The 27,717-nt window shown below is 42.1% G+C and overlaps 1 protein-coding gene and 1 long non-coding RNA gene across 8 annotated transcripts in view; one reads left to right on the forward strand and one right to left on the reverse strand.

Moving 5' to 3' along the window:
• Positions 1 to 1,042: 1,042 nt before the first annotated feature.
• LOC122461534 lies at positions 1,043 to 11,963 on the reverse strand. The gene is made up of 4 exons (XR_006283481.1): positions 11,849 to 11,963; positions 5,841 to 5,941; positions 4,287 to 4,338; positions 1,043 to 1,152 (listed from the first exon to the last, which is right to left on the reverse strand). It is a non-coding gene; the product is annotated as an uncharacterized LOC122461534 (long non-coding RNA).
• Positions 11,964 to 21,887: 9,924 nt separating this feature from the next.
• The window catches only part of TTLL7 (tubulin tyrosine ligase like 7), a 110,591-nt gene continuing 104,761 nt past the window's right edge, over positions 21,888 to 27,717 (forward strand). For 2 of the 7 annotated variants that reach the window (XR_006283306.1, XM_043521011.1), the window contains exon 1: positions 21,888 to 22,034. The gene's annotated coding sequence lies outside the window, so the exon portion shown is untranslated. The remainder of the gene's footprint in view (positions 22,035 to 27,717) is intronic. The other 5 variants (XM_043521010.1, XM_037907722.2, XR_005226599.2 and 2 more) reach the window with 3 other exon arrangements.

Below are 27,717 nucleotides of genomic sequence, written 5' to 3' on the forward strand. Positions count from 1 at the left end.
ATTTTGTGTCATAAATCCATCCCTCTAATCTAGAGGGACTGCCCCTTCCACAGAAAAGCAAGTGGTTGGGCCGTGAAAAGGCGGGCAATTTGTTTGGGCAAATTTTTAGTCTGTGGAGGTGGCCTGGCACTACAGAGCAAACAGGGCTTGGCCCTCAGGACCTGTGGATCTCAGGAATCTGCCAGAGGTTCAAGGCCATTCTGTCTCCGCATCAGCTCTCAGTCCTCTATTGACTTCTTGGGAGCTCAGTGCAGACTAATTCATAGGATTGTTGGGCCAGGCCCAATCTTTTAATATGTGTTTGTACATCCCCCAGCATAATAGGGCCTTAGTCCTGAATGAGTTCCCTGGATTCATCTGCAAAACCTTGTCACTAAAGGGTGATGATATTGCTTCCTGAATGCAAAAGAAACATTGAGAATTACAAGGAAAAATAATTTAAAATTCTCATATACTGTTTGACATTCAGTGTGTTCTGTAGTTCACAGCAAGAGATTTTGTATATGTATATATAATGTCATGAAATCAACAAAGGATTTTTCTGCATCACTTATACAATTCTACACAAATAGGTCACCCAGTAAAATGGACTTTTGCATGTGATATGGGAGAATATAACTAATAGGCCGGATGTGGCCCCTTTAAATCTCTGTGTTCTATTTGGTTGCCCAGGACAACTCCTGTAAACATCAGTGAAACAATATATGGTCTTTTAAAAAGCTGGGAACTGAACCTGATGGAAAAGGTTAGGTCATTTCAGGATTCATTGAGTCAATTGTGAGTATACACCTGTACTAAGAGGCTGTATAATTTTTTGGACTGCTCTGACTTTCTCTTGCAATACCTTGTTTTATGTTTCTGGGTTTTTACATGTGATATATATATGCATTGTATTTTTAGGCAAAATCCTTATTTTATTTTCTATATTGCTGTGCTATTCATACTTATAAATTAATGTATATATGGTTCCAAATTACTTTAAGTTAAATGCTTTTAACTAGGAAAGGAACAGCATTTAAAATGACTATTCACTCTGCTGATGTCATTCTGAGAGTATGATTTTATTGTTTCCTGTTAGAGAAGGGCTTAGAGAGAAGTGGAAGAGCCTCTTCACATCTTAGGTACAAGGTACAACATGGTCGTTGGAGGCATCTACAAATAAGAGTAAAAATAAATGACACTTTTGTGTTATTAGTCAGTAACAATAGAGGCATTAAGAACTAACTAGAGGAAAAATGTTTCAAAACTTGGTCTTGCTGGGACAAATCTCCAGATTCCTCATCACATTTGTTCCTTTAGATCTAGAAAGAGTATGATTGTGGTATCCTTGTGTGCTATTGTATCATCATGCCACAATTATTGAAACATTTAGCCATTATTGTTCTTGATATTTTAGGGCAAAATTCTCCTTTCAGATGGGATTATAGGAAACATAATTCTGCATCAGATGAATGGTCCATCTAATCTGTTATTCTTTCTCTGGGAATGCTTAGTAGATGCTTCAGAAGATGATTAAATATTATTTTTGTGGATTTTGAATTTGATAGCCTCTTCTTCCTCTATTTACAGATCTCCCATTATCATCAATGGGAGATCTGCTCATAAGAAATGCAGAATAAGGAAATGCTCTCCTCTGATCTGGGTTAAGTGAGGTAGCCAGTTGAATTTCAAGTTTACTTTGAAGTTCTACTTTGCTTTGGCTGTTGAAAACTCCTTTAAACACACATTATGTATGAACGAGCAAACTGTTCAAAGGGAGAAGAAAAGTTTTTCTGTGTTATTAAGGGCTTGATCCTGCCTGGTGCTAAGCATGCTGGTTCTGATCCAACAAAACACTCAGCCCTCGTCTATATTGGGTGGGGGGGAGAGAAAAAATCGATCTAAGTTATGCAACTTCAGCTACATTATTGACGTACTTAGATTGACTTACTGTGGTGTCTTCACCGCAGTGAGACTACTGCTGCCGCTCCCCCGTTGACTCTGCCTGTGCCTCTCAGCCCTGGAGTACAGGAGTCGATGGGAGAGCGCTCGGGGGTTAATTTATCATGTCTAGACTAGACGGGATAAATTGATCCCCACTGGATCGATCGCTGCCCGCCAATTCAGCGGGTAGTGAGGCCATACCGTCAGATATATCTTTAGCTTTAGCCATGTGATTTGTCCTCCAGTCCCACCCACCCTTTAGGAATTCCTCCTAAAAGTTAATTCTGGTGAAGAACTACTGGCTGTTCTGCAGGGAGGAAAAACCCAACCTTTCCCTCCATTTAAACAAAGCTCAGTGAAGGGATCCTCTCAGTTTTCTTCTTCATGCTCCAAAACCCCTTGAGCCCTTTCCTGTCAGAGAGGCAACTTTGGTCTAGATGCTTAAGGTACAAGCACTATGACAAAGGATCCTTTGTCAGCTTTCACACACCCTAATCCTCTTTTCTTAAAAGTTGATTTTTACACAGGTAAAAATATTCCAACTAAGTAAAACTATAACTTCTGAATATTATTCCTTTATACAGCTCTCTCTTAAACACACTATTTTAATTGGCTGTTTTTATTAATTCATTATTCATTTACAGGTGCAATTTATTAAATGTTGCACATAAAATATTTATAAATTAGACTGAGGGTTTTTTTTTGTAAATCCTTTCTTGATGTAACTCTTCCAGATCGTAAATTCCATTGTGCACTATACATTTGTTAAGTGACTGGCATAAAAGGTGTCCTGACTTAGAATCATAGAAGATTCAGGTTAGAAAAGACCTCAGGAGGTCATCTAGTCCACCCCCCGCCCCCGCTCAAAGCAGGACCAACCCCAACTAAATCATCCCAGCCAGGGCTTTGTCAAGACTGACCTTAAAAATCTAAGGATGGGTTACCTAGGGAGGTGGTGGAATCTCCATTCCAGTGCTTCACCACCCTCCTAGTGGGATAGTTTTTCCTAATATCCAATCTCGACTTCCCCCACTGCAACTTGAGACCATTGCTCCTTGTTCTGTCATCTGTCACCACGGAGAACAGCCTAGCTGCATCCTCTCTGGAACCCCCCTTCAGGTAGTTGAAGGCTGCTATCAAATCCCCCCTCATTCTTCTCTTCTGCAGACCAAATAAGCCCAGATCCCTCAGCCTCTCCTCATAAGTCATGTGCCCCAGCCCCCTAATAATTTCTGTTGCCCTCCACTAGGCTCTCTCCACTTTGTCCATATCCTTTCTGTAGTGTGGGGCCCAAAACTGGGCACAGTACTCCAGATGTGGCCTCACCAGTGCCAAATAGAGGGGAATAATCACTTCCCTAGATGTGCTGGCAATGCTCCTACTAATGCAGCCCAATATGCTGTAGGCCTTCTTGGCAAGAAGGGCACAGTGCTGACTCATATTCAGCTTCTCGTCCACTATAATCCCCAGGTCCTTTTCTGCAGAACTGCTGCTTAGCCAGTCGGTCCCCAGCCTATAGCAGTGCATGCGATTCTTCCGTCCTGAGTGCAGGACTCTGGACTTGTCCTTGTTGAACTTCATCAGATTTCTTTTAGCCCAATCCTCCAATTTGTCTGATCACTCTGGATCCTATCCCTACCATCCAGCATATCTACCTCTCCCCCCAGCTTAGTGTCATCTGCAAACTTGCTGAGGGTGCAATTCATCCCATCATCCAGATCATTAATAAAGATGTTGAACAAAATCAGCCCCAGGACCTACCCCTGGGAAGTCGGTATCAAGCAGAATGCCCAACTAGACATTGGGCTCAATGGGTTGTGATCAACAGCTCAATCTAGCCAGCTTTCTATCCACCTCAAAATATGGACTGAATGAATGGACTATAACTTGCTGGGAAGAATACTGTGAAAGACCGTATCAAAAGCTTTGCTAAAGTCAAGGTATATCACACCCACTGCTTGCCCCATATCCACAGAGCCAGTTCTCTCATCATAGAGGGCAATCAGGTTGGCCAGGCTGAATTCATGTTGATTCTTCCTGATCACCTTCCTCTCCAAGTGCTTCAAAATGGATTCCTTGAGGACCTGCGCCATGATTTTTCTGGGGACAGAGGTGAGGCTGACCAATCTATAGTTCCCCGGAATCTCCTTCTTCCCTTTTTTAAAGAAGGGCACTAGATCTGACTTTTTCCAATCATCCAGGACCTCCCCCACCCACCCACCACGAATTTTCAAAGATAATGGCCAATGGCTCTGCAATCACACCAGCCAATTCCCTCAGCACCCATGGATGCATTGTATCCAGGCCCACATCCAGCTTTTCTAAATTCTCTTTAACTTATTTCACCACTGAGGGCTACTCACCTCCTCCCCATACTATGCTGCCCAGTGCAGCAGTCTGTGAAGACCAAGGGGACTGAAAAAAAAAAAAGCATCGAGTACTTCAGCTTTTTCCACATCATCTGTCACTAAGTTGCCTCCCCTATTCAGTAAGGTCCTACACTTCCTTGACCTTCTTCTTGTTGCTAACATACCCATAGAAAGCCTTCTTGTTACTCTTCACATCCCTTGCCAGCTACAACTCCAATTGTGCTTTGGCCTTCCTGATTACATCCCTGCATGTTCAAACAATATTTTTATACTCCTCCCTAGTCATCTGTCCAAGTTTCCACTTCTTGTAAGCTTCCTTTTTATATTTAAGCTCACCAAAGATTTCACTGTTAAGCCAAGCTGTCGCCTGCCATATTTGCTATTCTTTCTGCATGTTGGGATGGTTTGTTCCTGTGCCCTCAAGAAGGCTTCTTTAAAATACAGCCAGCTCTCCTGGACTCCTTTCCCCTTCATATTTGACTCCCTCAGGGAACTGATGGGCAGGATCCCCTGGGAGGCTAAGTCTGCTTTTTGGAAGTCTAGGGTCTGTATTCTGTTGCTCTCCTTTTGTCAGGATCTTGACCTCTGGGACCAGAAGCTGAGGAAGGAAAGCAGTGGTAGAAAGTGACCTAAGCAGAGTAACTTAGAGGCCTCCCCTCAGAGGCCAAATGCTGCTGACCCTCCTAGGACTCTGGGTTGCAGCCCAGTGGAGCAGGCAGGGCCAGGCTCTCCTATCACTGTCTTTATTATTGGGTGTGTGCTAACCACTAGGATGCCCAGCCCACCAAAGGACCCTCTTACAGGGTAAAAGGCAACCAAATCAGAATCTGGCCCAAAGTACAAGCATAGGGTGAATCACACTCTGTTTTTCTTTTAGATGTGACTTTAAAATGCTAGGTCTTGTCTGCTCTTTATGGACACTGATAATCCCATGGCACTTTTATAAAAAAAAGTAGAGGTTTTCCTAGTGTTATTTGCCAAAAATTTTCCCCACCAACTTTTGTGCAATGTGCTGTGTATCTTTTGGTGGCTGCATTTCTGTGGTAGTGTATGTATAAGGGGGTCACATAGTATCTTTCCTTAGATAAATTAGAGGGTAATACCTGCATCCAAAGCCCTGTGAATTCTCTTTCATAAAATTAAACTGCCCATAGGGAGGAAGAGTTTAGCACAATGTGGGGATGGATAGGTGTGCAGCCTTTGAGGGGAGGATATTTGAAGGGAACTCAAAATCCACCCTGCCTGTAGATTCTGAACCATCCACAGACAACCCTCCCCTTCCCTCTGACCAGCAGCTCAAACCCATAAGGGAACTGTGCTGTCATTGGCTCTCCCCCACCTTCTTCCACAGGGGTGGAAAGCATGGAGGAGAACTTACTGCTGGTTCTATCAGTAATCTCAGAGTGGATTTCTGCCTCGAAATTCACCTGATCTCCCAGGAATTAAGCCACAGAGTGGCTATTCTGCATTCCCACAGGTATATGCACCTAGAGCAGAAGGGTCTTTGCAGTGTCTGAGGCCAGAGTATACGATGAAGCAGCTGTTTACCTTCTGTATGTCTGGAGCCTTTCCTGCTATATTTTGCTCCTCTCTGCAGCATGTGGTAGATAGCTTTGGAAGTGTTGGCACATATGCTCCTTTCTGAGATCCTTTGGGATGAAAGACACTGAATAATTAATATATTATATTTATCATTTTCTGTTGTATTATATAACAAGCTACCGTGTTACAGTACACCATAACTACATTTCACTCTTTACTGACATCGCCAAACAATAGTTTTATTGTCTTAAATAAAATTGTGAAAAAGTTAGCTATTTACGGAATAGAGTTTACTGAAAATCATTACTGACTCTTGGGTATAGTAGGAAGATATCAAAAAAATTACAGCCATTGCAATGTTAAAGACTTCCATATTATCTCTTTAAAAATGGGCTTTAAAATCATTCTGAAAGTCCTAATCATAACAGCAAAGGTTACCAAACTATTTTATAAAATAGCTTCTCAAAATAAGGATGCTTTAAAACAGAGTACATTCTATTCCACTACCACCCCCTAGTGCTGCTAAATAAAACACATTTTCACCATTTTTCATAGAATCATTTTATTGTATTAAATGTGATACTTAAGGAAACAGCTCACTTTGCTTGAGCAATGTAGACTAAATCTAAATTCTTCATAACCTTACAGCTGATAGCAATTCATTTCATGTTCTGTTTGACTCTATAGAAATGTCCTCTTTTTTTAAATGGGCTTCCTATAAAGATACTACGAAATTTGCTATATTTGGACGGTCTGAGTTTTCCTGTGAATTGGCCTTATATTTATCTGTTTGAAAACCAGAAATTCCTGATGTACTACTTAGGTCAACATAGCTATGGTGCTCAGGGGTATGAAAAATCCATATCTTGAGTGCTGTCCTATGCCAACCTAACTCCAGTGTAGATGCAACTAGGCCAGTGAAAGAATGCTTCTCTTGGCCTAGCTACCATAGCTCAGGGAGATGATCTTAGAGTGACCAAGAAACCCCTTCTGTCACTGTAGGCTACGTGTACAGTATGCAGTAATGCTGGCATAGTGATAGCGCTGTAGTGATGCTGCTACTGTCCTCGTAGTATCGACATGGCCGAACTTCATTCAGGAAGGTGGCGTTCTTACACTGAAGGAAAAAACCCTTCAGTTGGTGTAGACTATGTCTACACTGTGGGATTATGCCAGCATAGCTATGCTACTACAGTCTCTGAAGTGTAGGCATACCCTTACAGCAGCCCCAGAGGTTACTCTAATTGACAGCAGTGTACAGGGAAGCCTGTGTACTCTGTTGCCCAAAGTTTGCTGGAGTGCAGTTCTGACCACTCCCACTTCTGCCCCCCCACCCCCTCCCAGCATTCCTTAGTCTTAGAGGCTGAAAAGACAGATAGTCCATGTCCACATATGCGTATGTAGAACTTGTGCCTGGAGAATTCCACAAGGAGCTGCACTGTCCCCTTCATGTCCCCTGTATGCCAGTGGAGCAGAGTAACAGGGCTGTAATAAGGTTTAAAAACTGGACTCTGTCATTCTTAGACTATGAACAGCTTTTACTTTAAAAAATAATTGGAGTTAACGTTACATAACAGCAAAGATATTGCTGTGAGCTTCAGCTAGCCACAGTTTGTTCTGCCCGCTTGCAGTCCAAAACCCTGCCTCCTAAAATGGAGGAGAAATGAACTTTGGCCGCTGCAGCCACACCCTGCATTTTAGGATATTACAGTTATGATCTGGGTAAAACCTTGTTATGGGGCAAGCTAAAAACCTCAATGAGATTGATGGGTGTAGCTTCACCTATCAATTAACATAACTGGAGGGATAAGTTAATTAAAAGCTGCCACCTAAGAGAAAAGCGTTATATGAATTTGCCTAGGAGGTCTGGGCTAGTGAGTGTGAGTGTGGGCACACACACAGAGAACCAAGGAGTGAGACAGCCTGAAGGAGCAGCTGAAAATATGGGGTAGGACCTTGGGAGAAACCAGGGAGAGGTTTCACGAGTTGTCATAAATATAAAGGGAAGGGTAAACACCTTTAAAATCCCTCCTGGCCAGAGGAAAAACCCTTTCACCTGTAAGGGTTAAGAAGCTAGGATAACCTCGCTGGCACCTGACCAAAATGACCAATGAGGAGACAAGATACTTTCAAAAGCTGGAGTGGGGGAGAAACAAAGGCTCTGTCTGTGTGATGCTTTTGCCAGGAACAGAAAGGAATGGAGTCTTAGAACTTAGTAATTAATCTAGCTAGATATGCTAGAGATTCTGTTTGTTTAAATGGCTGAGAAAATAAGCTGTGCTGAATGGAAATTCCTGTTTGTGTCTTTTTGTAACTTAAGGTTTTGCCTAGAGGGATTCTCTATGTTTTGAATCTGATTACCCTGTAAGGTATTTACCATCCTGATTTTACAGAGGTGATTCTTTTACTTTTTCTTCTATTACAATTCTTCTTTTAAGAACCTGATTGCTTTTTCATTGTTCTTAAGATCCAAGGGTTTGGGTCTGTGTTCACCTAGGCAAATTGGTGAGGATTTTTATCAAGCCTTCCCCAGGAAAGGGGGTGTAGGGTTTGGGGAGGATTTTTGGGGGAAAGACGTTTCCAAGCGGGCTCTTCCCGATTTTATATATATATATATATATATATATATATATAAAATCTGTTAGATGCTTGGTGGTGGCAGCAATAAAGTCCAAGGGAAAAAGGAAAATAGTTTGTACCTTGGGGAAGTTTTAACCTAAGCTGGTAAAAGTAAGCTTAGGAGGTTTTCATGCAGGTCCCCACATTTGTACGCTAGAGTTCAGAGTGGGGAAGGAACCTTGACATGAGTGCAGGCTGAAAAGAGAGTTCTTGGTGCTGTGAACAGAAGAAGCAGTTTCCTTCTATTTGATTCCTTCTGTGCTCAGACACAGAGGACTTTATACAGTTTAATTATGTATAAAAATGTACAAAGAAATATCACCAATTTCTCCTCCTACGTGGGTGGGGTGGGATGGGTCTTACTATAAGAGTTAGAGATAATAATTGAGTTAATATCAGCATTTACACAGCATTTTACATTTCAAAGATCCATAAGGACATATGCAGCTTCCTCAAAGTTAGTTAAGTATCCCCATTTTATAGATGAGGAAATGGAGGCAGAAAAAGGGAAAGGTACGTCCACCATCACACAGCAAATCAGTGGCAGAGTACAGCATGATTTTCATGGTCCCATCCTCGTCCTTAGTAAATGTTTGCCTTCATCAAACAAACAAAACCAAACCACCAATACACAATTCTGCACAACTAGCAACCATTGCTTAAGAGACCAAAGACTAAGTTTTCAGAGCTGTTGCAAGGTAGTTGGAAGTGTACCTGCATAGGGAAGTTTTCACATCATATGCCTAGCCTTTGTCCATTATTATAAAATCCATCATCTTAATGAGCAGAACGTTCACATAAGACAATACATTGAAGAATTTGAGTTCCTTGACAGTGACTGTTAGCTAACTGTGCGTGCCAGATTTTAGATTATGGTCCTGCACACGTTGCGATTCTGCTTAAGCAGATAACGTCAGACATCACTGAAAGACCGCTGAGGAAAAAATTAATTGCTTTTTCATTTTTATGTAGCATTAGACATTCTTTGCATTTCAAAAAATATGAAGAATTGTAACGGGAACTGAAGTTTCCCAGAAATAGATTTACTAGTTAACTATTGCATGAATTTTGTATGCAATATGAAAGCCAAAGATATTAGAGTCAAATTACTATTTTAAAACTGGATTTATTAAAAGACATGCCAACCATAAATTAATCCAAAAGTGTCCTTAGGCTCTCAACTTGTCAACATTTCTTGGGATCAGGAGAGGGGCTGTATGATCTAGTGACCTGAACATAGGAGTGGAATTCTGGAACAGTTCTACTCCTGGTTCTGCTAGTGACTCAATGGGTTACATTCAAAAGCGATATGTAAAGTATATTTGTTTCTTCACTTCAGCAGGTGGGTACTGTAGTTGTAAGAATGCTTGATAGAGATCTTGTAGGTGTTTGTCTCTGTCTGAGGGGTTGGAACAAATGCGGTTGTATCGTAGAGCTTGCCTGTAGACAATGGATCATGTGGTGTGGTCTTGATGAAAGCTGGAGGCATGTAAGTAGGAATAGCGGTCAGCAGGTTTCCGGTATAGGGTGGTCTTTATGTGACCATCACTTATAGCACCGTAGTGTCCAGGAAGTGGATCTCTTGTGTGGACTGGTCCAGGCTGAGGTTGATGGTGGGACGGAAATTGTTGAAATCATGGTGAAATTCCTCAAGGGCTTCTTTTCCATGGGTCCAGATGATGAAGATGTCATCAATATAGCGAAAGTAGAGTAGGGGCATTAGGGGACAAGAGCTGAGGAAGCGTTGTTCTAAGTCAGCCATAAAAACGTTGGCATACTGTGGGGCCATGCGGGTACCCATAGCAGACAAACACCTACAAGATCTCTATCAAGCATTCTTACAACTACAATACCCACCTGCGGAAGTGAAAAAACAGATTGACAGAGCCAGAAGAGTACCCAGAAGTCACCTACTACAGGACAGGCCTAACAAAGAAAATCACCTTCAGCCCCCAACTAAAACCTCTCCAACGCATCAAGGATCTACAACCTATCCTGAAAGACGACACATCGCTCTCACAGATCTTGGGAGACAGGCCAGTCCTTGCTTACAGACAACACCCCAACCTGAAGCAAATACTCACCAGCAAACACATACCACACAACAGAACCACTAACCCAGGAACCTATCCTTGCAACAAAGCCCATTGCCAGCTGTGTCCACATATCTATTCAGGGGACACCATCACAGGGCCTAATCACATCAGACACACTATCAGAGGCTCATTCACCTGCACATCTACCAATGTGATATATGCCATCATGTGCCAGCAATGCCCCTCTGCCATGTACATTGGTCAAACTGGACAGTCTCTACGTAAAAGACTAAGTGGACACAAATCAGATGTCAAGAATTATAACATTCAAAAACCAGTTGGAGAACACTTCAGTCTCTCTGGTCACTTGATTACAGACATAAAAGTTGCAATTCTTCAACAAAAAAACTTCAAAAACAGACTCCAACAAGAGACTGCTGAATTGGAATTAATTTGCAAACTGGATGCAATTAACTTAGGCTTGAATAGAGACTGGGAGTGGATGGGTCATTACACAAAGTAAAACTATTTCCCCATGTTTATCCCCCCCCCATTCCTCAGATGTTCTTGTCAACTGCTGGAAATGACCCACCTTGATTATCACTACAAAAGGTTTCCCCCCCGCCCTCCACTCTCCTGCTGGTAATAGCTCACCTTAAGTGATCACTCTCATTACAGTGTTTATGGTAACGCCCATTGTTTCATGTTCTCTATGTATATTAATCTCCTCACTGTATTTTCCACTGAATGCATCCGATGAAGTGAGCTGTAGCACACAAAAGCTTATGCTCAAATAAATTTGTTAGTTTCTAAGGTGCCACAAGTACTCTTTCTTTTAACACAAAATAAGACCCCCTCAGACCAACTTAGACAGATCTCCAAGTATGGTTTACTGTGTGGTCTTGGGCAATTAACTTTTCTGGCTGTGATTGACATTGCGACAGGGTGCTCTACTTACTGCAGGATGGCACCTCCTCATGGTCACTCTGGGGAATACCTCACAAGGTCAACATCACTTCCCCCAGTTGTACACTGTCCTCCACCTCTCTCACTCCATGAGCTGCTGCTGCCACCTCTTCATGACTCAGCCCTCCAGCTAGGTCACTACATGTTTTTTCCCCTTCCAGGGACCAAGGGGGTTTCAAAATCTCTGTGCACACTAGCAGGCTGAGGTAGTCTTCCCATTCACTGCTCCATGATACTGCTCCCTCAGTGGCCAGCACATGAACCCAGGGCAACCCTTTAGCCAGCAGTCAAGGCCTGTTCCCTACTGCCTTTCTCTAAATCCTCTCCTACCATCTGGCACTCCCCACTCTCTGGAGTTTACAAACATCTTAACTGGGAGTAACAATATGTTACCTGTCCCTACAGCCTCCAAATACTCCTCTCTCCCCCCAGGGAGTGACTACAGGCTTCCCCAGCAGCCCCCTTCTGTTTCCAATTTCCTGTCTTTATAGTTCCAGCCCAGCTTGTTCCTCCTTAGCTGGGCTCCTTCACTCAGTCAGGGAATTACCTGGCCACCTGATTCCCAGCTGTGGCTCATTGGGCTAATTGTTCCTCTCACTCTGCATTAACCTATGGTGTTTAGATGCTGCTTGTAATTATTAGAAGTGGGAGCACTGGCTGTTGGGAGTCTGAAAGGACAGGAAACAGGAAGGAGGGTGGGGAGTTGAGGAGGCTGAGTGAGAGCTACCGAGGGTGCAGCAGCAGCTTGGTAAAGAGGTTTCCACTTTAAAAATAAAGTCCTGTTGAAGTTTGTTAGTACCTTGCCTGGTTGCTACAACATAACCCTTTCTGGGTAACTGTGAGGTGAACACCTCATAACACTGGCCCAAATTCATTCCTGGTATAATACCACAGAGCTGGAAGGAATTTGAATCACTGTTTCCCTATCTGTAAAATAGAGATAACAATATTTACTTCATAAGAATGCTGCGAGGAACATTATACAATGTTTGTACAGTGTTGTTAAGTAGAATTATTAAAAGACACCTGATTATTTAGGTTAAGCTTCTCTAAAATTTTTAGTGTTCTAGATTCATTTTACCTGTAACCAGGGCTTTCTGTGGTTCTCCTACCCTAAATTTAAATGAGCTGCAGGCAGCTTCAAAGGCTTCAGCCATGAAAATAAGTGTTCACTTTCCCCCTCAAATTAAACCAAATGATATCTGTAAGAGAAGGAAGATTTAGAAACCACACTTGGTCATGAAACGTGTATATTCATTGCCATTTCTAAGGTCATGGTGACAGCAGTAAAATCTCATACAAAACAGTCATCATGTCTCCACAAATCAAACTGCTGGCCTGATGGTTCTCTTCAGATTTATGGCAATGTATTTTATATTCCTATTGCCTAATAAGGTGCAGCTCTAACAGTGATTGGGAACTGATAAAATATACTTTGCAAAAGAACACGCTGACTACCATGTTTTACGCAGCAGGATACATCCTGAGACATGTGGAGCACCAAAACTTCTTTGGGGTAGGAGGCTTTATCCATTCCCTCATTTCATCTTGATGATCCCTCATCAGAACAAGAGCTCTTCCATTCCCTGCTGGCTACTGACAAGCCTGAAACAGTACTGGCAGAAGCGTTGTTCAAGCACCTCCATATTTATCCAGCAGTCCAGCAATGATATAGGCAGTACTGGCTAACGCCATATGCTCTTATTCCAGCTTGTGGATGGATAGTTTATGTGCAGTAAGCGTATTGCAGTTTCATTATTCTGAGGGACCAGCATTGATTCATAGATTTCGTGGCCAGAAGGATCCATTTATGATCATCTAGTCTGACATCATGTATAGCGAAGGCTCTAGAACTTCCCCAAAATAATTCCTAGATTATAGTTTTTAGAAAAACATGCAATCTTGATTTAATATGTCAGTGATAAAGAATCCACCATGACTGTTGGTAAGCATGTGTATAGTTGGCCAGCACACATAGATTACCACATTCATGTTCCTTGAATTTGTGCCTCTTTCTTCAATCTTTCACCTCCTCGATGATGGAGAACCTGTAGGCATGGACTTTTGATGGTCTGTCTTTCATTCAGTATAGGACTATCTTCAAAAGGCTCAGGTCCTGAGATTCCATCCCTTTCCCCCTCGTAAGCAGGGGCACAGGACAGGTGAGAATTTGATATGGGTCCTTGAGAAACTCTACATCCTAACACAGGGTTGCTAAACAAAATAAATGAAGACAGTCTGTTTTGAAAGGATATTTTATGTATTAAAAAAACAAACAATTCTCAAGTTCTTGTGGAAGATTTAATTTGAAAAGATGCCTGAAGTCAGGAAGCCAAATTAAGCCACGGTATAATTGAATGCAACTCCATTGACTTCCTTGATATCACAGTACATCTGTTTACACCCATGATTAATGGGGCCCAGAGGGAAGTTTAAATGGCGAGGACTGTAAAGTTGCAGTTTATTGTATATGAAAGGATATGTTATGCTTACAGTTTGTAAAAGCACTTTGTTCCCTATAGTAAAAAATGTTTACAGCAGCAATAAGTCCAATAAAGCACCCTGCACACATTTGGTGGTATATAAAAAATACGTCATGCTTCAGGGCATTTGATTTTCAGCAGATGGTACCAGATAGTACTTTGAAGATTAGACGGATAGAAGATAAGAACCTGTAACAGTCTGGCAGGGTGTGCCTGAAATACCAGACTCTGTTAGCAGGTGTTGATGCTGCTGGGAAAGAGTTGCATGGGTTCTGCTAACTCACTGAGCAAGTGGCTTTTATAAGGGAGGATGGTGTGGCTCTCTGGAGGGGGAGAATAGATTTAGGCTGAGCAATCTTAAATTAAGAACACGAGGAGAGACCAAGCCTAGAGACGGCGTTTGGGATTAACCTTGCTGTTTTCCTGTTAATTTCTTTAATAATGCCAAACCCCAGCAAAGGGATGATTTTTTGACTCTACAGTGTGTGTGTGTCTCCTTTGTTTTAGAGGAACTTGGAAAAGACACTTCCTCACAAAAACATATTAAATGACTAGCAAATATTGTCTAAGAAGGGTGTTTATAAACAGCAGTAGACAGCACTTTTGAAACAACCAGCATTCATTCTGTACAACTATAGCCTGAGCTACACTTTCTCTGTCAAAGTTAGATGTGAAAAGAGCCTTATAGTGGCTCTTAGCTACAGCCTAGCACTGAGGGTGCCATGGAGCTATACCAGCACACTGGTAGCACCTCAGGAAGGCAAAATGCAGCCTGAAGTTCCCAGGAGCACAGGAGTGCATGCCTGCAACTACATCCTTCAGACACTATGGTCCAGTGACCAGGGCATGAGACTGAAAGGAAAGAAAAGAAAAATATGTTATGATTTCTCACTCTGCTACTGTCTTCTTTGTGGTCATGACCAAATCACTTAAGCTCTTTGTATTTCATTTTTTCCTATCTGTAAAATGAAGATGATACTTACACACTGTACAAAAGCACTGAGGCCTATGGAAAAGTGTATGGATGATAAGTATGGAGTACAATAACGATGATCATAATTATTCAGGGAGTACATCATGTATGGAAGGATGGAACCTGGGCTCTGTCATGTATGGCAGGAAGAATGGAACAGGGGCTGGACCATAATAAGTAATTAGCTTATACCCTGAAGTATAGTATAAGCTTTGATTGACCTTATCATTATCGTACTATGTTATTTATAATCATAAAATGTACTCAGCCCCACTTGGAGCACAGAAAAAAAATAGAAGCATTAAAAGTTTGTGAAACAGCTTTACCACTTTACTTCTTGGTTCTGCTTATGTTGTGCATAGAATTCACAACATGACTCTTACAGCATAAAAGGTATTCCTTATAGAATGTTTTATTTACAGTAGTAATTATGTACACACAGCTGTTATCTCAAGAAGAAAATTGGTTTACAATTTATAAAAACAAACAATCCTATTTTCCACTCCCACTGAAACACCTGGGCATTTAATACCCTGTTTTGGTTTGTTAATAAGTTCAAGTTTTGTTAGAGTTTCATTTCAAATATCCAGTGCAGTCCACATTAGAAGTGATTCAAAATAATGAAGGCTGTATCCAAGTTAAAAAAAAAAAGAACAAGTTGGTGAATTTTGGTCCTTGCTGTATTTCACAGCCCAACTGAGGGCCAGGAAGAGCTCAAATATTTCATTAATTAAAACTTTGCTTTGTATTGTTTCAACTGATCACAGTTTCTCTGATGTCTGAAAGCAAGTGTAGGGATTCATCTCCTTTTTCTAAGAAGGATTCTTTTGTGGCTATAGCACAGGCATTTACTTTTTCTCCCACACACGTCCTTAATGACGTTGGATAAGTTATGTAACCTCTCTGGGCTTCATTTTCACCACCTATAAAATATCTACCTCACTGGTGTTGTGAGGTTTTAATTCATTAATGTTTGTGAAGTGTTTCGTTATCTTTGGATGGAAGTTAATGTATGAGTACGTTTGGTTACATTAGCAAGAAGTACAACACTAAGACTATGTCTACACTACCATGGTAAGTTGACCTATGCTTCGCAACTCCAGCTACGTACCTTAGGTCAAGTTACAGTGGAGTCTACACCGCGGGGCGTTGATGGGAGAAACTCTCCCATCGATTTACCTTACTCTTCTCGTCGGGAGTAGAGTACGGGGGTCAACTGGAGAGTGGTCTGCTGGCGATTTGGTGGGTCTTCACTAGACCCGCTAAATCAGGGATCTCAAACTCAAATCACCACAAGGACCACACGAGGACTAGTACATTGGCCCGAGGGCCACATCTCTAAAACCTTTGCAAACAACGGTACAAAAGTATAGTCAAAAATGAAAAAAATGAAGAGTAATATAGTATGCTATTAAAAGTCAATGTATTAACTTTTTTAAAACTGTAATGCAAAGAGGGGTTTTAATAAAATATAAACACCTGTAACTATTTCTTATAAGGTCAGTAACATTGATGATGATCTACACTAACAGTCTATCAACATAGCTGTAACGGCAGGAACTTTTTAAAGTAACTATTCATACAAAATACATTGCCACTTTTAACAAACATTCTTCCCAACTACTCACAGCAAAGAATCATACATGCTGAACTTCATACCTTAGACTGCTCGTCTCTTCCATGAGGCCCCACCCCTTCCCCGCCCCCATTCCAACCCCTTCCCCAAAGTCCCCGCCCCAACTCCGCCTGCTCCCTGCCCCTATTCCAACCCCTTCCCCAAATCCCTGCCCTGGTCCCACCTCTTCTCCACCTCCTCCCTGAGTGTGCCACATCCCCGCTCCTTCCCACTCCCTTCTGGAAAGTCCTAGGTGCCACCAAACAGCTGTGTATGTGTGGGGGCTAGGGGTCACGGCGGGGGGGGGGGGCTGGGTGTGTGTGAGGGGGGTGCAGGGATCAGGGCAGGGGCTGGGGTGTGTGTGTGGGATGCTGGGGTCATGGGGGTGCTCCCAGCCTCCTGCCCAGAGAGGCTCATGGCAGGGGGCTGGAGGGGATATGCCCTGATTCCACCCCTCTTCCCCAAGGCCCCGTCCCCACCTCTTCTCCGCTTCCTCCGCGGAGCAGCGAGCATGCTGCGGCTCCGCTTCTCCCCCTCCCTCGCAAGGGCCATCAGCTGATCGGCAGCAGGGAGGGAGAGGAGCAGGGACAGGAACGCAGCACGGGGGAAGAGGTGGGGGAGGGGGGAGCTTGCCTGCTCTGCAGCAGCAGCCGGTGGCGGGAGGGCGCGGAGAAGAGCAGGTGGGGCGGGCAGGATTTTTAATGGCATGCTGCTGCCTGCCAGGGTCCCAGCGTGGGTTCGACAGCGGGCTGAGCAGGGCCGGGGGCTGGGACTCGGCAGGCAGCAGCGTGCCATTAAAAATTGGCTCGCGTGCCATCTTTGGCACACGTGCCATAGGTTGCTGACCCCTGATTTAGATAATGGCAAAAAGGGGTACACCTACAAAATTTGCAGACGATACCAAGCTCTGAGGCTTTGCAAGTGCTTTGGAGGATAGGATTAATATTAAAAATGATCTGGACAAACCGGAGAAGTGGTCTGAAGTAAATAGAATGAAATTCAATAATGACAAATGCAAAGTACTCTACTTAGCCAGGAACAATCAGCTGCACACATACAAAATGGAAAATGACTGCCTAGAAAGGACAGAACAAGAAGCAATGGGCTTAAATTGCAGCAAGGGCAGTTTAGGCTGGGCATTAGGAATAAATTGCCCAGGGAGGTTGTGGAATCTCAGTCATTGGCAGTTTTTAAGAGCAATTTAGACAAACACGTGTGAGGGATGATCTAGATAATACTTAGTCCTGCCTTGAGTACAGGGACTGGACAAGAAGACCTCTCAATGTCCCTTTCAGTCCTACAATTCTATATTTTATTAATTGTGAATATGCCTTACCTCCCTCTTCCAGCAGCTGAAGAGATATTTGGGAATGAAAATTTCTCACCCCTCCACATTCAATATATTTCTCTTTAAAGAAAAATCTAAACAGTTAATTTCTACTTTTTAAAAATTTACATTGTTTTGATTTATGTAGGACGAATACTACAGCAAGATTGATTAGGTTAGGGAAGAAGCACAAGTTCCACTGCTCGAGAAATTGAAAACTATGTTGGATAATGCATCAGTAAATATACTGTAAGAACCAATCCTAAACAGGTAGGAAGATGCACTGGATGACCAAATACATCTTTTCCGTTCTGCAATTCTTTAAAAATATTGAAAATGCAAAATTGTGTGAAAATATTGAAAGAAAACATTCAATTACTATAAAAAATTGCTCACTTGTACCTTCAATGGATATGGAAGGTTAGCAGCAGATTCAGATTGAGGCTTTCTTTAGAAATTTTTGGTAAAGGAAAAGGTTTGTGTAGAATTAATTTTTGCCATTTTATAGAAAGCCAGTATGTGATACACAAAGAAAAACATTACATTTTTCTCATGCTTTTAACCATGTGGGTTTTTTTGTTTGTTTGTTTGTTTTTCAAAGCAGATGCAGAACACCAGGAGCGATGCCAGAAAAATTAGCTTGATTCCTTCAGATTTTTATATGACAAGTTTGTAAGATTTCTACATTGCTTTCTCACTCTTTAAGGTGAAGAAGATTCTGCTATCAAGAAAACGTGCCTGTTATGCAAAATAAGGTATTTGATCTTAAATATTGTTTCTTTATGGGATTTTGGAGTAAGTTGTTGTGTAGTATGCTTTTACAGAGACAGGGTTCCTTTTTATGTCACTGTTCACAGACATGAATAAGACATTGGAATGTAAAATGTTTGGTCCATGTTCCATAAAACTTGCCTTCCTATGCATCTGTGGGCCAGATCTCCGGCTAGCATAAATCAACATAGCTCTATTATACTAGCTGAGGATCTGTCCCTTTGTTCCAGGATATTCACAATATCTTCATCACTATAAAATGTAAATCTTACTTATAGTTCTGTTTAACACACAACAATTTTTAACTAAGGTTTGTAAATTTGAGTTGTATTTTTAAATGCCTAAATAAAACCAATAATGTGGGTTAGAATTCACAACTTAATTAATGCATCAAAAGCCCTTTAACCAATTACTTATACACTTATTCTTTTTATTGCATTTTTGATTCTGGTACAGAGCACAGATAAAACTGAAATCTCAAATACACACCAAAACAGTTTCACAAACATCTTCCAGTGCACTAAAACTAGTGATACTCTCATCCGCTGTGCCTGATAAATAAGGTGCAACTAGCATTTCCCTTCCCAGTGAGCAGCTAATGTTAGTGCACATCAGTACAAGAACAACTGAACAGGAATTTTAAAAAATGCTGCGTTGTATCCAACTTTTTCAGATAAAGTTTTTGATTTTCAATTACAGATGTAAGTCAAATCCATTCTGCAAGTATAGAGCTAACTCAGCACATTTATATTAAATGTATTTGATGATAACCAGGAAAGAACTAAGTAGAACATGTGCTTATGATATCAAGAAATGATTACCTTTCCATATAGAATATGGAAGTTTCCCATCCAAGTCTGACATACCTTGACATGGGGTGGATCACTTGGTGATTACCGGTTCTGTTCATTCCCTCTGGGGCACCTGGCATTGGCCACTGTCAGAAGACAGGATACTGGGCTAGATGGACCTTTGGTCTGACCCAGTAGGGCCGTTCTTATGTACCTTGTCAAGCCTAAAAAATGTTGTTGCTTTTGTTGTATAAACAATCAAGGTGGTAATGAAATCTACTTGGTTATAAGAGACAGGTTTATTAACTCTGCCTGTTACAGTACTTCATTTGTGGTGGATATTTAGGATTGTGTAGTGACTTTCCTAACTACACTATTTCCAGGGTTTTATATCTTTGAAAACAGAATTCTTATAGGCTGAACTTCAGTTATAGGTTCTTAGCTCAGAATCAATATTTTGGGGTAAAATTTGAGCAAAGTTGATGCTTTTGAAATCTTTCATTTTGAGGGGATCAGACAATGCTAGAGAATATAAGAATCTGCAATACAGAACTTACATCTCTGAGAGCTCCAGCTCACAAGGGTAATTTTGAGCTATGTCTAGGTTACATAATGGTGTTTTGTAAAAAGGAAAATAGTTGTTCAGAAGCAGAAAATTATTCAGAATATGGGTGTTATACTCTAGTCTGTAATATTTGTGCCTTATTAGGTAATGTAATGCAGATCTATGACACCAAAAACAAAGGTAGATTGTGATACAAGAATAATGTTATGATCTAGGTGAAACCTTGTTATGGATTGAGTTGAAACCTGATTGAAACTGATGGATATGAGAACACCTGCCAATTAACATAACTGTAAGGATAAATTAATCACAAACCTCCACCTAAGATAAAAGTGCTGTGACCCCACCAGGAGTTTTAAACTGTGTGGGTAGAGGGGCTTGAACTGAGTATTGTTGGGAGGAGGGGGAGAGAGAACATAAAAGACAGAACTAGAAAGTGACAGAAAACCTGAAGAAATCAAAACAAAAGGCTGTAACCAGGGTGTGGTCCTGGAAGAAGGCACAGAGAGCTTTTGGGTCCGGGCTGACTAAAGAGGCATGAGGGGGGTTGGGGGGTGGTAAGCTAAGAAACTACTGTGTTGGCCTTTGGTTCCTCCCATGTTCACAGAAGCAGGATTTGTACATGCCTAGTAAATAAACAAAAATGCATCAAACAAAATACCAGTCTCCACCATCAATTTCTACTCCCATTCATAGCCCTGAACACTGACTAGCTACTCAAGTCAAAAGGGGGCAACAATAATTTTCTTAAATCATTAGAAATTAGAAATTTTATTGTGAGGGTTCTTCTTGTTTGAAGTCTAGTCTCCCATATACTACGATGGCCTAAGTTAGGCGATCTCAGCCTTGCCTGAGCCCATTCCAGTCCTGTCCCAGTCTTGCTTTAGCCTAGACTCTGTCTGGCACCCAGCCTCACTCCAGCATTGCACCCCCCTTCTTACCCCCTGACTCTTGTATTGATTTCCACCCTGCAGTCAAGGGGCAACTCTTTGCACTAAATTTCCAGTCTACCTATCTTGCATATTCTTGCATGGCTGCATTCTTATGGTAGCTCAGCATCTCATAAATATGAATGAATTTGTCACAACACTCATACGTTTTACAGATGGGCAACTGAGAGATGAAGCTGTCACTGCTGCAGGGCTAGCTGCAACTTTCCCCCTTTCTTGGTCTGCCTCGGAGCGTTCTCTCAGGTCTCGTGCCTTTAGCTCTCCTGGGGTGGAATTCCACAAGTCTCCCACTTTTAGACCATGCCCTGGGCTATGGTACCTGGTGTATTCACTGTGTTTACCCAGCATATCCAACTGGGCTTGGCACCTGCAATTCTTCCCGTCGGCAGTCTGCAACCAGCGGTGTCTTGTAGTGACCAGACAGCCTTCTTAGAACCAGAGTATTGTTTACTTTAACAGTAGGAACAAAGTATTGAGGGGAAAGGATTTTAAAACAACAAAGTCTCCAGGCACGTCATGTCTATCTTACCTGAACCCTTGCCATCACCTGCGTACCCCCAGAGGTCCCTGTGCCCTTGGTGAGAGCCACTGACCTACAGGCAGATCACATCCTAATGGGAAGGTTCCCACCCCCCATCAGTCTTGCTTTGCTTGGCGCACGGGTCCGGGGGAAGAGCAGTGATGGGGAGAGCTACTCCGTATGGAGCAGCCCGGCCCGAGGGGAGGGGGCAGCAGCGCTAGCATCCGAGGGGTCCCGCTAGCCGGTGCGGCGGGGGAGTTGAGACACGTCCCGGCCGCGGGGCCCGCTCCGCAGCCCTCGCCCGCCCTTCGGGGGCCACCGCCGGCTGCCTCGCGCACCCACCGGCCCCGCCAGCACGTCTCCGCCACCCCCTCGCCCGCGAATGGTTTGCTCCGGCAGCCCAGTTGTCCCCGCCTGCTGCTGCTGCCTCTAGCTTCCAGCCTGGGCGGGCTGCGGGGCAGGTGCTGCTGGCCGCGGGGGGACCCCAGACGCCGGCACGAGCGCAGGCGGGCTGGCGGAGCGCAGCGACCCTGCAGAGCGCAGAGCCCCGGAGTGGGGGGGGGGCCCTCAGCGTCAAGGTACAGGTAAGAAACCAGTGAATCCCGGGCCCTCCCCACTGCCCTTCACCCCCCTCCCGGGCGCAGCGCGGGGCGGCTGTAGCAGCCGGGTGGGGTGGTTCTACCCAGAGACCCCGAACCGTCCCCTCCTCCCAGCTCCCCTGTGGTAGCAAAGGTGCAGGGGTGCGAAGCCTCTGCTGCGGGGAGATGGGCGTGCAAGGGAGACGCCAGATGCGGAACAGCTGCTGATCGTGATTCAGCATCATTCCCTGCCAGCCACGGGGAGGAGGAGGAGGAGGTGGAGGTGGAGGTGGAGGTCGTTCCAGGGGAGGACGGATATCAGAAGGGGCCCTTTCAGTTACCCAGAACAGAAAGGACACAAAGTCAAAGGTGCTTATTCACCCTCTCTCCTTTCATGCTTATATGTGATGCGCAGGTAGGGTCTTCTCCCCACAGAGGTGTAATATTAGCCTTTGCGGCTGCTGGGGGCGGAGGAGAAGGGAGTGGGAGACTCTGCCTATATCAGTTTTTTTTCTCTCTCTCTCCTGCTATTTGGCTGTGTTAAGAGTTGGAGTACAACTTATGTAAAAAATGCTCCAAAGAAGGCCCCCGTCCAGTAATCCTTTTTCTCACAAATAATGACTTACATGATAATATGATTGATCTCATTGGCACAGGTAGTGGTTTCAGGATTGAGCCCCAAATGGGATGCAGCAAATGCTTCTGGTCAGTTTAGACTGTTATGAAGAGCTTCATAAATGCAGCTGATTTAATAATTTATATTAGAACATCTAAGGATTGTCATTTCACCTGAAGAATGATGAGCAAGCACATCTTTTTGTCTGTGAGCATACTGTATTTTTAACAAATCAGCTGGTTTTCAGAATAAAATTTACTCGTTACTGATGTGTGTTTGTGTGTGTGGACGGAAGTCCATTTAAAAATAGTGTATGTAAGTTATATTAGAGTGCCCAACTAGGTCTCTGCAGAGAAGGGCGAGGTTACGGTGGGGTCATTTCTTAGCAGTAGTATTTAGTGAATGCTCAAATTTAGAACAAATGAAATCCACGGACATGAAAGAGAACTTCTTTATCAGCTTCCTGCTGGTAGACCAACATCTGTCGTCTGTAAAGCTTCTTTTTGTAATTCATATGGTCTTAAACTGCACATCAGTTTAAGCAATATACCTGATAACCTAAATACAAATATTTGATGCCAGAGTTCAAATATATATTATTAGATTCCACCAAACAAATGTGAGACTTTTGTGTGTGTATCTTTGATATGTATTTGCAAAGTAAAAACCTAATTTGGGCACTGTTGCTCCTTATAATAAAACCAGTGCTTGATACTGTATTTCTTAGCAGCACTTCATTGGAAGGGCTATCTTCACAGTCAGGAGATCAGAAATTCCTTCTCAAGGGAAGGGGGGGGAAGCATGGATTCTAGAGAATATATCAAAATGTGCAGAATGACTGTACAAGATGCTTTGTGCCTTGTCTAATTTCCAGGGTAAAGGTTTCCTACAGGAATACAATAGGCTCAAAATAGTACTTCATAGGACAAACACAGAAGGCTGTTTTCTACCAGGGTCTCTGCCACATTGCAAACAAGGGTATTGTCAGCAACTTCATGTTCATGAAAGCAGCATCTGAAAGTATTATTTGCAGAGATAGGACAATGATGCACTATTAAAAATATACCAGAGCAGAGAAATAAAATTGTTTTCAGAAAATAATATATGATATTCTAGATGCTTCTTAAAGAAGTGTATTCTTACCTATAACTATGGGTTCTCACATTGCTAGTGCAATGGGGTCCTGGTTCAGGATTAGGGCTCCTGAGCGTGAAAGTAACACAAATAATAAATAATAAGGACATCACCAGTCTAGAAAATGCTACTGGGTTCGATCTGCTAGAAATGCGGACAGAGGCAGCAGGCTGAAGAATTTTGGAGCCCATGCTCAACTAGTAGGCAGGAAGTGGTTGACTCCCAGCATCTTCCAAAGCCAGTAATGTTAGAATTGGAAACACAGAATAAGCTATGGCCATGTCTGAAGCCGAGAAAGAAGAACAAGTCACAAATGGTGGGATAATAAATCCTCTTGTAATCGGTTATATATTTAAGTTTTTTTCGAAGATCTTTATATTTGCTAGCAGTGAAAGACATAGTAAATATTGAGGATGAGATATGGATGCTTAATGCATACTACTGAATGCAGTGCTTACTACCAGTCATTATTGTCGCCAGGATTGAGCCACAATTTCTTGTTAAATGTGAATCTTTGATTTAATCTATATTATAAAATAGGATACACAAAGGGCTTTGGATCAGGCTCTTAAAAAGGAATGAACGAATACATTTCTGATTGAAAAAACAGCAGAATATTTTTTTTCTTGTGGGTTGTCTTAAAAAAGACCAGACGTGGTACAATCATTGATTAATAATAAGGCATTCTTGTTCTTATGATCACTGTTAAGATGAAGGTCTCTGTTATTGATGGATAAGGTAGTATACATTTTTAGGTGTTTTTTTTTAAGTGCATTGCCTCAAAGGCAGAGATAAGGTAGTTTGGGTATCATACCCATGTAAGTCCATGCTTTCAGATGTCTGGGTTTCTTGTAAGTCCAACTTTAACTTTGAATTTCCTTGCTTTTTAATGGAGTGGTTTTACAAATGGCCACATTATTATAGGGAGATTTACTCTTAGATATGTATGCTCTGCCTTAACTTCACCTTAAAGTTGTTTTTGTCTGCAAGTCCCTTAGTTTTTTAAATAGTCCTAAAATGGGAGTAGGGAAAGCAGGTATTGCGGTAGAGAGGGCTCATTTTCCTCCTTCTTGCTAACTTCCTGAAATCTGTAGGAGTGGATCTCCCACTCCTGATAATCTTGGGAACTATGCAAGAGAAGGGATCCCTTTTTGGGCACCTTATTAGGTCTCCCGGATGGGGAAGAGACTTGAGAAAGCAAAGCAAATGTGGTAGGGCATGGCTCCTTCCATTCCTGTGTACCTCCTGAGGCCCACATGCAGGGAGCCCATTTCTGAAAATGTTAGGGAAGTTCACTACACCTGTACAAGTGCATCCAATCTGTCAAAATTTAAGAGGCTGATCAGGGTCTTCCCAACCACAAGGTTTGGAGGCTTGTGAGCTCCATGTTAATCTTGACTCTTAGCAAGCTGGCTTGGGGGCAGTGTAGCAGGGACCTTTCAAAATCCAAGCTGCAGGCATTCGGAGGCTAATGGGATCCCCATAAGCATTATGAGGCTCTTTGGGGATCCCCTAATCCTCCCTCTCTTCAAAGTTTAAGAGGTTTGTTATGGGGATGCTCTCCAGCCTTTTCTCTGCAAACACTAGGTGGCCCCCTTCAAGCTTGTTGGAACCAATGAGCTATTTTTACATTAGTGTTACAATATTAATCAGTTTTATAATTGGAATGTAATTAACTAATCTTTGGACTTGTGCGCAGGATCTCAACCAGAAGAGTCCAGTAAAGTAGGTTTATCTTTCTCCTTTCCATTTTTTGCTATAAAATTGGCAAAATAAATAAATAAATCATCAGTGGTATTAGCCAAGATGTACAGTGTTGCAACCCCATTTTATGGGAGGCCCTAAGCCGACAGCCAGATGCTGGAACTGGAGAGCAGGGGATGGATCACTTGATAATTGCCCTGTTCTGTTCACTCCCTTTGAAACATCTGGAATTGGTTAATGTTGGAAGACAGGATACTGGGCTAGACAGACCATTCATTTGACCCAGTGTGGCCGTTCTTATGTTCTTATGTTAATTAGTGCGGGGTTTTTTTGTACTCTGATAAAATCAGAAAACAGAGACCTCTTTGTTTAATTCACTTTCAGTTAGGTAAAAAAATTCCACCTTGATCCCAAATGTAACTTATTCATTTTGAATCTGATTTCTTTTTTCTTTTTTAAAAATGGGTCTTGGAGGGCAGGGGACAGTATGTGGCAAAATGTGCTTAAAATAGGGACTCAATTGGAACTTTAGCTATGGCCTTATTTACATTAAGGACATTGATTACAATTCTGTGCACTCCCTAATGTAGACATTCTGCAGTAGCATAATGTGATCTTACATCAGTATTATTATCAATTACTACTCCAATTACAAATCATTGAAAAATCATGAGTCAGCCCCCTTAAAAATGAAGATTTAAAAAAATAAATTTTGGGTCCTTTGTATTTTGCTTTGTTTTTTGAGCCTTATGGGTTCACATTTTCCAGCTTTTCTCTCTAACCATGAGGGTGAGAAACTTTTCTTTTCTCTTAACTTAATAAAATGAGGGGTGGGGAAAAGGAGGGGTGGGGGAGAAGAAAAAATGAAACAGAGATTCTTACGTAATAACATGGCTCCAGCAGTTCGGATTCTTAGCATCAAATATTGAGACCCATGATAAAATTATGAGTTGGCAACACTGTTCAGTGCATCTTATTTCAGAAACATATTATTACACCTTACTGTTTGTGACCCATTCATCTCTCAGTTATGCATCAGACCTGTCCGCAGCTTAATGTGTGTTTCAAACAATATTGGTTTTGGAAGATGCTGGGATTGAACCACTTCCTGCATACAAACTGACCATGGGGTCAAAATTCTTCAGGCTGCTACTTCTGTCTGCAGTGCGGGCAGACCAGACCCAGAAGTATCCTCTAGATTGGTGACTTAGTATGAGAAACGATAATTTTAGGTAGAATACATTTCTCCTTTAAGAAAGCACTATCATATTACATATGAATATTTCACATAGCTTACGCAAACATTTGTATTTCTGTGCTCTGCTACTATTGTTGGACACTAAATAATTGGATACCTGTTAAGACAACAAGAAACTAAAGGAGAAAAGAAGAAGTAGCATATTAAATAAACTATAGTAGAAGACTGTCTTTCTCTTGTGTGGAAAATAGAAAACTATTAAAGAAAATATAGTCCCCTTAAAAGGTACAACATTAACAGCCTGAGATACTGAAGTTCTGTTTATCCACAATACACATCTACCCATGTTGCCTTGCTTATGTCCCTCCACCGAGGACACTTCTAATGAATAGAAGATTAAGTCATTCTCAAGCATATTATCCTTTGTACTGTACTATCTTCTGACAATGCCCAAAACAGCACTTATTAGTATCCATTTTTGTGGTGGTTTAAGTGATGTGGACTGAGTTGTGTGGACTGGGAAATGGACTGAGATCAACAACCAGCTGGTAGGTGCCATGATTTTTTACTTACTGTTAACCTGGTCCAGATGTGAACCAGTAGCCTAGAGAAGAAACACTCCATATCGAATAACAGATTTCCTAAACCCTCTTTTTACTCTCATCATTCTTTTTTAAATAAAATTCTTTTTCTTTGCTTTCTTCTGTTGCCATGTTTCTGAATGTTCACCCTTTATTTCACTGACTGAGGTTGGGATAATTGTTGTGGTCCTAAATGTAGGATACACAGCTATGTTACTTGTTCAATGACTTATGGAATAAATGGCAAGCCAGAAAAGGCTGATTTAGTTTCAGCCATCTTCAGTTAGGTTATGACTTGTAGATTTGTCCATAGCAAACAGATAAAATGGAACATTATTATTAATTACTTGTACTGTGATAACACCTAGGAACTGCAGTCATGGATCAGGAGCCCGTAGTAGTAGGCACAGTACAAACACAGAGCAAAAAGACTTTCTCTCCCCCAAAGAACTTACA

Source organism: Chelonia mydas, chromosome 8 (genome assembly GCF_015237465.2).
Source record: "Chelonia mydas isolate rCheMyd1 chromosome 8, rCheMyd1.pri.v2, whole genome shotgun sequence".
Classification (NCBI taxonomy): domain Eukaryota; kingdom Metazoa; phylum Chordata; order Testudines; family Cheloniidae; genus Chelonia; species Chelonia mydas.